Here is a 13,810-nt window from a genome sequence, read left to right on the forward strand (position 1 = left end):
CCCCTACACAGGGCACCCCAGAGCCCAGTACCATCCCTGGCACACAGTCAATACTGGGCAAATGTCTACCAACAGACCTGCATGTAGGCCCTACTCAACCGGCCCAACCTAGGGGCGACCCAAGGATCCTTGTTCTCCTTGGCAAAGGCCTCCTGGCTGGCACCCTTTGCTGCCACCCTCAGCCCCAAGCTTGTCTCTTGGACTCACGAGTGGATCCATCCCTTAGACCCACCCTGCGAACTCCTCCATGGACACAGGTGCCTTCTTTCCCCGCCTTCCACCCACCCCTGCAGCTTCTGTGAAAGGCAGGTTGTCTGGACAGCCTGGGGTTCATGTCTTAGCTGTGCCTCTTTGTGACTTTGTGCCCTTGAGCAGGTGAATTCCCTTTGAGCCTCAGTTTTCTCACTTGTAAAATGGGGATAACAAGTATTAGCTACAAAAGTGAGCTAGCATTCATGAAATAAAGGCGTGAAAGGGGCAGTGAAAATAAGTGTATTTTATTTTTTATTTTTCTTAGATCTACTTGTTTCTTTGAGAGGCAGAGTGACAGAGAGACAGGGAGAGACAGAGAGAGACAGATCTTCCTTCTGCTAGGCCATTTCCCAAATGCCCACAATAGCCAAGGCTGGGTCAGGCTAAAGCCAGGAGCCGGTAACTACATCCAGTTTTCCCCCATGAGTGGCAGGAACCCTAGTACTTGAGCTTCCCAAGTGTATTGACAGGAAGCTAAATCAGAAGAAGCAGAGGGGCCGGCACTGTGGCGCAGCAGGTTGGGCTGTAGTCTGCAGTCTGCATCCCATGTGGGTGCCAGTTCAAGCCCCAGCTGCTCTGCTTCCGATCCAACTCATTGCTGGAGTGCCTGGGAAGGCAGCCAAGGATGGCCTAAGTCCTTGGGCCCCTGCACCCACATGAGTGATCCGGAGGAAGCTCCTGGTTCCTGGCTTTGGCCTGGCCCTGCCCCAGCTGTTATGGTTGTTTGGGAAGTGAACCAGCTGATAGAAGATCTCTCTCTCTCTCTCCCTCTGTTACTCTGTAACTCTGCATTTCAAATAAATAAATAAATCTTAGAAAAGAAAAAAGAAGAAGAGGTGGCACTGCTTTCCAGGTACTTTGATATGGGATGTGGGCACCCCAGCTGTGGCCTAACCTAATGTACCACATATTTTATTTTTTATGCAGTCATTAAGAAGCTAAGAGCTTGGACTCTTAACCCAAATTCAAGCCCCAGGCCACTGACCCTGAGCAATGACTTACTTTCTCCAAGTACTAGTCTCTTCCCCTACAACTTGGAGATGATGTTGGTGTAGGGTCAGGAGCCTGGTGGGGAAGAGAGGGCTCACACTGGGTCATCTTGGGAGTGTTGAATAAAGAGAAGGTTTGCCCAGGTGTGGGGAGGCGTAAGGAGATCAGCGCGGTAGAGGGTCATCAGACGGTCAGTTCCTGAAGCGGACAGAGGAGCTGTAAGGAGGGAGTCATCCACAGAGAGTTCTGTCTTTGGCGAGAGGCACAGCCCGCTCTCCACGATGAAGCCAGGAGGAGCCCAGGGAACCAAAGTCCAGACCTCATTGTCTTCCTGCCCATGCCCCGTTGTCTTCTCCAACAAAGCCACTGAGAGGCCTGAGAGCCGGGAGCCCGCTGATGGTGTCCACCCAGGCCGGGGCCCAGGGGCAGGGCGAGGCAGACCTGGAGGAGCAGAAAGATGAAATGCAATATAAAGGCCCAACCTCCAGGGATCACAGGAGCCCACAGGCATCACTGAGACCACACCCACACACTGCTTCACCCACAGAAAGGCTCCCCTGAGTGGCAGCCCCTGGTTACCCCAGCACTGAGTCTCGCTGGGTCCTCATAGACAGTGCCAGGCCAGCCTTGACCCAACCCACAGTGCTGGGGATGGAACAAAGCTGATCTTCCCCTACATTCGGTGCTTACTTAGAGAAAAACTGGCTGCTGGGAGCAAGAAGAGGTTGGCTGTGGGTTTCTGCAACAGCTGGGGGTGGAAGGGAGGCAGCGAGGGGGGAGCTGGAATGCATTAGGACTCCAGAAAGCCAAGAGACCCCAGAGGCCTGGACTCCGAGCAGAGCCCACACTGAGGACAGATTTGCTTTCACTCCGTCCTCAGATCCTGGATTGTGGGGCGGAGCTGCGGAGCCAGAGGCCCGGCCCCCAGGAGGCAGGGCTCCGGGGCAGCACCCTGCCCGGGTATGCGACGTGGAATGTGCCACTCTTGGGAGCAACTGAGGCTCTTGCTTTTTAAAATTGGCCTGCAAATCTCTGTATAGTTTTCAGGCTTTAGGAATTTTATTTTATCTGGATTAAAGTCATGTTCTGCTTTGGCATCGGAAGGCGTTTATGACTGTTAAAACAAGAAATGAAAAACATAGGCCTGGAATCCGCGAGGCTGCCTCCTGCCAGACTCACAGGGGTTTGTCTTGGGGGCCAGGCTGAAGGTTTTCTGTCCCTTCTTCCCTGGCTGCTCTGGGATTTTCTGATACAGCCAGGACCAGGCCAGCTCTGAGTGGCACTCCCAGGAGCTTGGGGAAGGCCTGCAAGGAAGGAGCCCTTTGTCTGCTCAATGAGCGAATCTGCCCGCTCTCCCCCTGCGCTGTCTCCCTCTGGAAGCACCCCCTCCAGGGCACTGTGTAAAGGACCTTGGCACTTGGCTGCCCTTGGGCTGGGGGCAGATGGTTTCAGACTTGATTCATCAAGACTTGGGATGACTTTGAACTCCCCAAATAGCAACTCGGGGCAGGCTTTCAGGAACTGAGTTGCTTGCTTCCTTTGGCCTACTTTGCCGTGTTCCCAGCCCCCGCTTGCTTTTGAAGAACACATGCACACGTGCACACAACACACACACGCTCCTTTCCTCATGGCAAAAGTCTCACAGGCTTCATGAAGAACACTTGGACAGCAAAGAAAAGCATGGTGAGAAAGCAAAAGAATCACAAGTGAAAATCACTCAGCCTCTTGGCAAGGAACGTTCTAGTATTTTCCCTCCAATCCATCTAGCATCTATCTGTCCTGTTTTCACAGTAGCACAGACCACATGTAAGTTGTTTTTTTTCCCTGAATTTGCACTTGCAGGCTGTAAGCATCTTTCCATTCTCGCATGTAATGCATTGTGTTTTCTCTGTTTTATTATTTCTTTGTTTGTTTGTTTATTTTTTGACAGGCAGAGTGGACAGTGAGAGAGAGAGACAGAGAGAAAGGTCTTCCTTTTCCATTAGTTCACCCCACAATGGCCGTTGCGGCCGGTGCACTGTGGCAGGCGCACTGCGCTGATCCGAAGCCAGGAGCCAAGTGCTTCTCCTGGTCTCCTATACGGGTACAGGGCCCAAGGACTTGGGCCATCCTCTACTGCCTTCCCGGGCCACAGCAGAGAGCTGGACTGGAAGAGGGGCAACCGGGACAGAATCTGGCGCCCCGACCAGGACTAGAACCCAGTGTGCCGGCGCCGCAGGCGGAGGATTAGCCTATTGAGCCGTGGCGCTGGCCTCGCCATTTATTTATTTAAACATTTATTTTTATTAGTTTGGAAAGGCAAAGAGACAGAGGGAGAAAAAGAGAAAGAGAGGGAGAAACATCTACTTGCTGGTTCACTCCCACAAATGCCTGCAACACCCAGAGCTGAGCCAGGAACTCAAGCCAGGTCTGCCACATGGGTGGCAGGGACGTAAGTGTGTGAGCCATCACCTGGATCTGTAACAGGGGGCAGAGCTGGGACTTGAACCCAGGCACTGCGATTTGGGGTGTTGCTATCCTGAGCTACACCTTACATGCTACATTGTGCTTTCCCACAGTAATAATAATGGTGACCGCTACTTACGGAGCACTGAGGTTAAGAATTCAGCCTTTGTAGTCGAAAAGATCTGGGCTCAAATCTCAACCAGGTCCATTTTTTGGCTGCATCTTTGGACAAGTTACTAAATCTTTAGACGCTGAATTTCCTTGTCTGTAAAATGGCGATTAAAAGAAATTGTATAAGATTGCTGCGAACATCAGATGAAATTATGTCAAATAAAGAAAAGCTTGCTGAATTCCTTGGTCCATAGTAAGTGCTCAATAAATCACAGTTCCCGTTCTTTCTTCTGCATGCAGCGGTGAGCAACACGGGACGCTTGGGCGAGTTTGTCTTATGAGCACGGTGCGTGTAGCCCCTCTCCCTAAACCAGAACTCTGGGCTGCACAGCATGTGTTTCACAGTAAGCAGCTAGATGATTTTCGACTTCTATCTTCCCCTAAGAACACAAAATTGGCAGTCAGGAATATGCAAAAATCCACCCAGAAATGGAAGAGAGGACATTTGCACAAGCTGGGTTGTGTCTACAGAATTAGCAAGCACAGTTGGACTAATTTTAGTGCTTACAAATGGGAAACATTGGATCCTGCGCCAGATGCGAGTCCTTGGAAGTGGCACATGGAGCCACCAGCACAGGTCTGGGCACTCTTCCCTTCACGTCTGGGCGCTCTCCCAATCTGTCCGTAGATGCGCTTTGGCTGGAAGCAAAAAGATGGGGTTGGGGGGTGGTACATGGCTTGGGGTCCCTCAAGTGCTCAGGTTGGAAGTGACTGGGGTGACCTCGTTCCTCTTTGTTGCCTTGGCTCTCCCTGGCTATCTCCTTTCCTTTGTCTCGCCATAGATAATTTTGATCCTGGGACCAGGCTCTTTGGCATTTTGTCCTTTGAGATTTCTGAGAGGCGCAGGCCCCTGTGACTGACCTTAGTCACACAATTCACTTTGTATCTGAGGAGCAGAGCGGGGGCCTGGCTCCCTTTGGTCGCAGCCAATCAAGCCAGGCCCGAGAATTTACAAGCTGAGGAGAAGCACTTTGAAGAAAGGCCCCCTTGTCTGCGGCTCCCCCAGTCCTGTGTGCTGTGCGTGGGGCATGGGGGAGGGGTGGGCACAGGGAGAGGGGGCCCGGCGCCCTGGGGATGGATGGGGAAAGAAAAGAATCCGAGAAACCAGGGTCAAAAGTCTCTGTGTGAACAGGAAGGAAAACTGAGCGGGTTGCCTTCCACCCTGCAGGTGCGGGCTCACAATGGGAGCCATGGCCCTTCCCAAGGGTCAAGGAGGAAGAGACAAGCGCATCACAGCCTTTATCTGCCTTTGCCCCCCAACCCCTGCAGGAGGGTGAGACCCCCTGGAGAAGCAATAATGTCCCCACCAAGGCAGAGGGGCGCAGCCTCAAATTCTGGTCCTCCCTGGGGCAATTGCTCCTTGGCTCGGAGCGTCAGTGTCCCCATCTGTAGAAAGGGTGGCTAGGGACAGGCACTAACCACAGCGGGCTGTTGTGAGCAGCTCGGACACAGCACTCCGCACTGTCCGGGGATGCTGTAAGTGCTGACTACGTAGAAGCTATAATTAATAGCAACCATACTCGGTTTCAGAAGAGAGAGCCTCTTTCGCGAAAGCCAAGGAGAAAGTCCACTCATTCAATCATCCTTTCATTCATTTGCTTATGCCATCAGCAAACACTTAACAGCGCCTCCTCCGTGCTGGCTACCTTAGAATAGGTGACTGCACAGTGCTCACGGTGGGTCAGGCTCTGTTCTAAGCTCTTTGTGTGTAGCGATTTCCACAGGGGTCCTTGTGATCCACGATTATCGCCTCTCATGATTTCAGTTACCAGCAGCCAACCATGGCCTGAAACTATTGAATGGAAAATTTCAGAAGTAAATGATTCAGACATTTTCAAAAATTTTCAATGTATTTATTTTCCTTTGAGAGAGAGAGAGAGAGAACTCATCTCCTGGTTCATTCCCAAATGCTCACAATGGCCAGAGGCCAAAGCCAGGAATGAGTAACCAATCCAGGTCTCCCACGTGGGTGGCAGGGACTTGAACCATCACTGCTGCCTCCCAGGGTGCACAGTAGCAGGAAGCTGAAACTGGGAGTCGATCAGGCACTCAAATCCAGGTACTCCAATATTGGATGTGAGTGTTCCGAGTGGCTTTTCAATTGCTGAGCCAAGTGCCTGCCTCTCTAAGCCACGTCTTGAAGAGGGTGGGATTGGCAGGTGTGTGTGTGTGTGTGTGTGGGGGTGCTTATTTTCAAATATGTCCAGATATGTTGGGTTTCCCAACAGCATTTATGCTCGCCCATGCTTTCGGTGGAGACTGAAACCTGTAATCAAGAGCCGGTGTCTTCCCTGAGCTAGGAGATAAGCAGGGTGCTCACCCTGAAGGATGAAACGGTGCTGGAATCAGGAATGCGTCCAGGGGTCTTCTCGGCTGCAGGTATCGGCTTGTGCTTGGCTTTCAGCAATCACTGCTCTGAGGCCAGGACACACCTGGAAAACACACCGGAGCAATTCACCTGCTCGTCCGAATGCTCTGTCAACGCCACGGGAAGCCGAATGTCCAAGAATCGCAAACTGGCTCCTGGCACACAAAAGAGTAGCAATAATCATAAGGATAATGAGGAGAATAATGAAAAGCAGTTACTACTTATTAAGACTCTTACATTGTGCCAGAGCCAGCGTTAAGTGCTTTTTGCGTATTGATTGTCTCATACGAGCCCACAATCCGTTCTCTGCACAGCGGCCAGAGTGGCCTTTTTAAGACATAAACTCTAAATCAGATCATGTTAGTCTGTAGCTACAACCCCTTAAAAGCGGCTTCACCTCGTACTTAGAATGAAGTCAAAGTCCCTTCCCCTAATCTGCAAGATCTGTCCCGTGCCTTTCTCTCCCCATCTTTCACCACTCCCCATCCACTCATCACACTCCAGGCGTGTAAGATGCCTCCCTGGTGCAAAGTGCCAGGCTCTGGCTGCCACAGGGCTTTTGCACTTGCTCTTCTCCAATAAGCAAACCCACTCCCCGTGCTAACCCACCACTAGAATGACGCATGCTGGTGAACGAGGAGTTTGTCTCTTGGATCACGGTTGTATCTGCAACCCCCGGGGCAGCAGGGCATCCCTAAAAATCTGTCTTGTGATTGGGATGATGCCAACCCTAAGCACTCAGCACTATCAGCCTCACGTAACAGATAAAACTCGGCAGGTCAGAGTGGTTAATACGCTGTGAGCCGCAGAGCTTCTGAGTTTCCCACTATCACGCTGGGGGCTTCTGTCGGACCCTTGTCTGCAAGCTGTGCCGAGGCTGTACGGCCACCTCGAGAGAAGGAGCAGCCTTCCCGATGGGTTTCCCACCCTTTGCTGGGCAGACAGCCTGGTAAGCTGCACTGAGCCCTCTGTGGCCCAAATCTGTCTCATTAACAAGAAACCCTGACCTGCAAAACTGCTCCATCGCCCCCTGCTTTTTATCTTTGGGTTTTCTTTCACTATAAAAACAAGTTTTATAGAAAGTCTGGGAAGTATAGAAAAAATACAAGGAAGCCAGAAAAGCCACTCGTGACCTCACCATCAAGAGGCAATGTGGGGATTGAGCCGGCGCCATGGCTCACTAGGCTAATCTTCCGCCTTGCGGCGCCTACACACCAACTTCTAGTGCTGGTCGGGGCACCGGATTCTGTCCCGGTTGCTCCTCTTCCAGGCCAGCTCTCTGCTGTGGCCAGGGAGTGCAGTGGAGGATGGCCCAAGTCCTTGGGTCCTGCACCCCATGGGAGACCAGGAGAAGCACCTGGCTCCTGCCTTCGGATCAGCGCGGTGCGCTGGCCACAGCACGAAGGCCACAGTGGCCATTGGAGGGTGAACCAACGGCAAAGGAAGACCTTTCTCTCTGTCTCTCTCTTTCACTGTCCACTCCACCTGTCAAAAAAAAAATAGCTTGGGCTGGGTCAGGCCAAAGCCAGGAGCCAGGTACTCAATTCAGGTCTCCCACATGGGAGGCGAGAACGCAATCATTTGAACCGTGACCTGCTGCCTCCAGGGTGCCCGTCGGCAGGAAGCTGGCATCGGGAGGGGGACTAGGACTTGAATGCAGACCCTCTGGCATGGGATGCAGGCGTCCTAAGAGGCAGCTTAGTCGGTAGACGAAACTCTTACGTCATCTTTAATACAGAATTGAGATGGTCTCTGTAGCTTTCTGTCTTCCTTTTATCTTTTCATTGTATGTAAGACTATTCTCATGCCACTATAAATTCTACAGAAGCATTAAAGCTGATGGGTGCACAGTATTCCTTTGCTTGAGTACGCTGCACCCAGTTTAATCAATCAAATTTCTGCCATTGGAGGGGAATCCCCTTTTCTCTTGCAAGTCAGTGAGGCAAAAATAGGACTTAGATGCAAAGAGGCACACGTCCAATTATGACTTAAATGTTGCACAATTCATAGGCAATTGCATTTCTTTTTTTAAAAAAGTTTATTTTATTTATTTGAAAGTCAGAGGTACACAGAGAGAGAAGGAGAGGCAGAGAGAGAGAGAGAGAGAGTCTTCCATCCCCTGGTTCACTCCCCACATGGCAGCAATGACTAGAGCTGTGCCGATCCAAGGCCAGGAGCCAGGAGCTTCCTCCAGGTCTCCCACAAGGGGAGCCCAAGGACTTGGGCCATCCTCCACTGCCCTCCCGGGCCACAGCAGAGAGCAGGATCAGAAGTGGAGCAGCCGGGATACGAACCGCGCCCATATGGGATGCTGGCACTGCAGGCAGCAGCTTTATCCGCTAGGCCACAGCGCTGGCCCCAGCAATTACATTTCCATACACACACACACACACACATCCTATCACACAGGCGCACATATTTATTTCTGAGGTAGAGAGAGAGAGAGCCAATCTGCTGGTTTACTTCCCAGTGTGCGCAGTGTCACATTGGGCTGAGACTGAGTCAAGCCAAGGTCTATCACGGGAGTGGAAAGAGCACAGGCAGCTGGGCCACCATCTGCTGCCTCCCAGGGTGCACCAGCAGGAAGCTGGATGTGACGTGGAGGTGCTGGGACTGGGATCAGCTCTCCAATATGGGGTGCAAGCATCCCCGTCCCTCTCAAGATCAGAAAAAAAGTATGTCTGCATCCCAGCAGAATAATTATTGCTTTTGTTTCAGTCATTCCCTGAGATTTCACCGTACAGGCATCTCGCTGCATGATGAGGACACGGCCTGAGGAATTTGTCATCGAGCAACTTCATCATTTTGTTATGTGTGCAAGTGTAGTACAGAATACAAACTTAGATAAACAGACCTAGATGGGAGAGCCTGCTACACGGCTGGGCCATGGGGTCACGCGGTGGTATCCACTGTCCATCACTGATCAACACGTCATATGTAGTACATGACTACATGTGAAAATCATGGCTATCCCACAGAAAGTTGTGAATTATACCAGTGTGTGTGTGTGTGTGTGTGTGTGTTTGACAGGCAGAGTGGACAGTGAGAGAGAGAGAGAGAGAGAGAGAGAGAAAGGTCTTCCTTTGCCGTCGGTTCACCCTCCAATGGCCGCGGCCGGCGCGCTGTGGCCGGTGCACCGCGCTGATCCGATGGCAGGAGCCAGGTACTTCTCCTGGTCTCCCATGGGGTGCAGGGCCCAAGCACTTGGGCCATCCTCCACTGCACTCCCGGGCCACAGCAGAGAGCTGGCTTGGAAGAGGGGCAACCGGGACAGAATCTGGCGCCCCGACCGGGACTAGAACCCGGTGTGCCGGCGCCGCAAGGTGGAGGATTAGCCTAGTGAGCCGTGGCGCCGGCTACCAGTGTGTTTTCACTCGAAGCACAGGTTGTAAGGCAGTGCCAACTCGGACAGAATCCCCATGGTTGCCTCGTCACCTGTACCTTTTCAGCCACCGACTCTTCCCACGATGCAGCTGCTACCTCTGTCATGTCCACTGCACCCAGGAGGGAGGGTGGGAAGGGCCTGGGATCTGGAGGTCAGAAGTCCAGGTTCAAGGACTTAACCGTGTGCCTCTGGACAAGTCACTTCTTCCCTGTGGAATAAGGACGCTCGTCCTCGGCTCAGGAACCACAACCATCAAATGAAGATCGGATGAGGAGGGTGTGGAGGAAACCTGGAAGTGCTGAGCACGTAGCTGGTGGAAATTCAAGCCATCCAGTTACGAGCCCAGGGGTTATTTAAAAAGATTTAAAGGTCAGCAGAATCACTGTCCCCAGCCGCAATTTTCAAAAAGCTTGCTCTGGTTTTAAAGTGCTACATAAACTTGATTAGCAAGTGATGACAAATCTCTGAGTTTTTGGGAGAGCAGGTGTCGGGGGCTTTGCTGGTTGTCTACTCGGCATCCATGCCTTCCCTTCCCTGTCAAGGTAGAAACCCTGTTGGGGTCAGGCATTCACCAGGCCCCATTCAGCATGCAGCTCAGGCCAATTGACTCCACCCTCATCTCCAAGGGTGGGCCTGATTGGTCAAAGGATAATGCCACCCTTTGCCAGTGACTGGTTTGGCAGAGGGCACATCACTCCATTTTGGCCACTGAGATTTGTGGAAGGCGAGAGACAAAGTGCGCTGAAGGGCTGGGAAGCCCCTGGCTGATAACAAAGTATCCCTGGAAGAGACATACAGCGGATACCATGCCTTGAAGCACTGTAGCCCTCTGGCTACCAGATTGGAGATGAGACCACCGGGCCAGCGGAAGCGCAGAGGGAGGATGATGGTGATGGCAATACCAATACTGAGCAGGCAGAGCTGACCAGCTACTGTTCCAAATGTGTTCCAGATGACCCCAGACTGACAAGGGGGTTGCAGCCCTGTAAACCCATTGTAAGCTGAAAGTAGCGCAAGCCAAAAATGCAGCGAACAGACGTGACTGGGCATCCCAGCAGAGCCTCACCTACCTTAGACATCCTCAGAGCACGCGCATTGTCCCCGGGGGGCCGAGTCATCTCCGCAGAGCCTGGTTTAAGCTTCTGTTGAGTGTGTCACCTCACTTCCTGGGTCTTGAAAGGGAAACAGAATGATTGCACGCAAATGCTTTACTCCACCAGCAAGTTGAAAAATCACTGGGTCGAACCACGAACCACGGTGAGTTGCTTTAGCTTGGGGGCACAGCCTCGCTTGTTTCCACGGTCTGTGTGCTAAAAATGCAAAACCTACGTTTTGTAATGATTGGGTAAAAATGGTTTTTACGTTTCATAATGATTGCAGAAAAAAGTTTCATGACACGTGGAAATGATCTGAGCTTCAACTTGCGGCGTCTGTAAGCGAAACTGCTCTGGAAAACAGCCAGGGCCACCTGTCTGCCTATCGTTTCTGGCTGTTTTGCTTTTGTGCCACAACTGCAGAGTTGAGTAGTGGGGCAGAGGCCACACAACCGAAGAAGCCTAAAACACTTAGTATTTGGCCTTTTATGAAGACGCTTTGCCCATCCTTGCTTTAGCATTCAGAATCCCATAAGTCGAGGTGCTCTTATTATTCTGATTTTCACGGACGGGAAAAACAAGCTCAGAGAGGGTAAGTGATCTGTCCAAAGTCACACAGCTAGGAAGAGGCAGACCTGAAATTCAATACTAAAGAGTCAAACTTTGGAGCCAGTGCTCTTACCCACTTTGGGGAAGGACCTGAATCCCCAATGTCATGGTAGAGATGCTGAGTCAACAACCTTAAACCTGCTTCAGACTTCCTGGTGTAAGAGGCACATATATGACCTGATTGTATTACTGAAGCTGGCTTCACGTTGTTTCTGGTTTTTCTGATGATGCCACGAGGAGGCACCCAGGAAAGAGCAGAAAGTAAGGCCAGCTATCAGCTCCAGGGCCAGCTGCCTTTTGTCTTTACCCAAAGAATAAAAACTTTCTTAAAGACATTCCAAGGCTCTACAAGTCCTTCCCTTTCGAAGGGATCATGAAGGAAATCCTGTTTTGAAATTGCTGCTGCTTTTGACCGCTGGCGATATTAGCCTGATGAGGAATTACGCTCGCTAATCAAGTATCTCAAGTTGGGTTGCGTCTAATTGTTGCAAGTGCTAGGAGTTAATAGCCTGTTGCAGGGACTTCTGTGTCGGCACATCCCTCACTTGGCTACAGCCCATGTGGAAAATCAATTTCCTCTAAATGTTTGAAGAATGGCACAGAAGGACCTGATTTCTTTTCCCTCTGCTGGAGTCAATCTGGAGACAGCGAGCCTATAAAATGAATGAAAATAGCTTTGGTTGCAGGATGTAGGGGGAACAGGGAGCTAAGCAAAGCCTGCTCATAAGCTCTAAGTTCTTGCTTGTTTGTCCTAAGGCCAGAGACAATACACGCTTGTGTCCTGAAGTGACACGCTGTTAAGTAGTCACAGAGCAGAAAGAGTTTAACTTCACTCCAGCAATTTCACTTCGAGGAATCTCTCCCACAGAAAAACTCCCACAAGTGCACAAGAATATATGAACAGCGTGTTCCTCGTAGCATGGCTTGTGATGGTGAAAGAATGGGAAGCAAGATAATTATCGGACATGGGGAGACTGGCTAAATAAATGGTGATGAATATACCTTTGTAGCCACTAAGGAGAAAGAGATACGTCTATATTTATTCCTATGGGAAGAGTTTTATGGTATGGTTTTGAACAGAAAAAGCTAGCTGCAGACCAAAATATATACAGTGAATTCATTTTTGTGAAAAACGAAATCTTCAATAATGATATGCACATTTATCTGAAGATATTTCTACATGAGTAGAGAAAGATATGAAGGTATATACCCCAGGTAATAGATGGTGGTACCCCAATGCAAGGGTAGGAAATGGTACAAGGGAGTGAAGGGAGGCTTCCTTTCTGATTTGTTTTGTGTTTTTTACAACCAGTGTATGTGGCTTTAAAAAAATGTGTACTTAAGAAAAAAGTGTATGCAGTCATGAAAAAGTAAATAACAAAGTTAGCTTCCCAACTCGTTCGAACAGCACAGTGCTGGACACGTTGCCCATCTTTGAGGATACAGCACTCACGGTCCAATGTGGCCACAGGTGCAAGTCCACGACACATCTAATCTGTTCCACCAGAGCTCTTCCTAGTCAATGATTGTCACAACAACACGGAATCCTTAGCTACCTGCCTGCCACACTGGAACCAAGCCAACATGACCAGATGGCTAACGCCAGCAGTTAAACATGTACTTCACAAAATATTTTTGGTGAGGGACACATAGTGTACTTTTTTTTTTTTTTTTTTGACAGGCAGAGTTAAACAGAGAGAGAGAGAGAGAGAGAGAAAGGTCTTCCTTTTTCCGTTGGTTCACCCCCCAAGTGGCTGCTATGGCCGGTGCTTTGCACCGATCCAAAGCCAGGAGCCAGGTGCCTCCTCCTGGTCTCCCATGCGGGTGCAGGTGCCCAAGGACCTGGGCCATCCTCCATTGCACTCCCGGGCCACAGCAGAGAGCTGGACTGGAAGAGGAGCAACCGGTGCCCCGGCCAGGACTAGAACCCAGGGTGCTGGCACCGCAGCCGGAGGATTAGCCTAGTGAGCCGCGGTGCCGGCCAACTTTTTTAAAAGAAGATTTAGTTGTTTATTTGAAAGGCAGATTGGCAGAGTTACAGAGACGCAGAGGCAGAGAGAGAGAGAGAGAGAGGTCTTCCATTTGCTGGTTCACTCCCCAAATGGCAGCAATGGCTAGAGCTGGGCTGATCCAAAGAAAGCCAAGTGGTTCTTCCGGGTCTCCCACGCAGGTGCAGGGGCCCAAGGACTTGGGTCATCTTCTCTGCTTTCCAAGGCCATAGCAGAGAGCTGGATCAGAAGTGGAGCAGCCGGGACTCGAACCTGTGACCACATGGGATGCCAGCACTGCGAGCAGCGGCTTTACCCACTACAGTGTACTGTTTTGAAGAGTGTGGTCCAGTGGCCTTGACAATACCAGCACTGTCTGATTCCAGAACATGTCTTCATCCCAGCCAGGGGGAAACCTCATGACCATTGAGCATTCTTTTCCCAGTCACATCCCACTCCAGCCCTGGAAGTCCCCAGTTGTTTTTAGTCACTCTGGGTTTGTCAGTCA

The 13,810-nt window shown here is 50.9% G+C and overlaps 1 long non-coding RNA gene across 1 annotated transcript; it reads right to left on the reverse strand.

The window, feature by feature from the left end:
* Positions 1–5,248: 5,248 nt before the first annotated feature.
* LOC108178659 (uncharacterized) lies at positions 5,249–11,073 on the reverse strand. The gene is made up of 3 exons (XR_016227371.1): positions 10,682–11,073; positions 6,179–6,290; positions 5,249–5,650 (listed from the first exon to the last, which is right to left on the reverse strand). It is a non-coding gene; the product is annotated as an uncharacterized LOC108178659 (long non-coding RNA).
* Positions 11,074–13,810: the final 2,737 nt, after the last annotated feature.

Source organism: Oryctolagus cuniculus, chromosome 21, assembly GCF_051225735.1.
Source record: "Oryctolagus cuniculus isolate XC-2025 breed Fujian yellow rabbit chromosome 21, ASM5122573v1, whole genome shotgun sequence".
Taxonomy (NCBI): Eukaryota; Metazoa; Chordata; class Mammalia; order Lagomorpha; family Leporidae; genus Oryctolagus; species Oryctolagus cuniculus.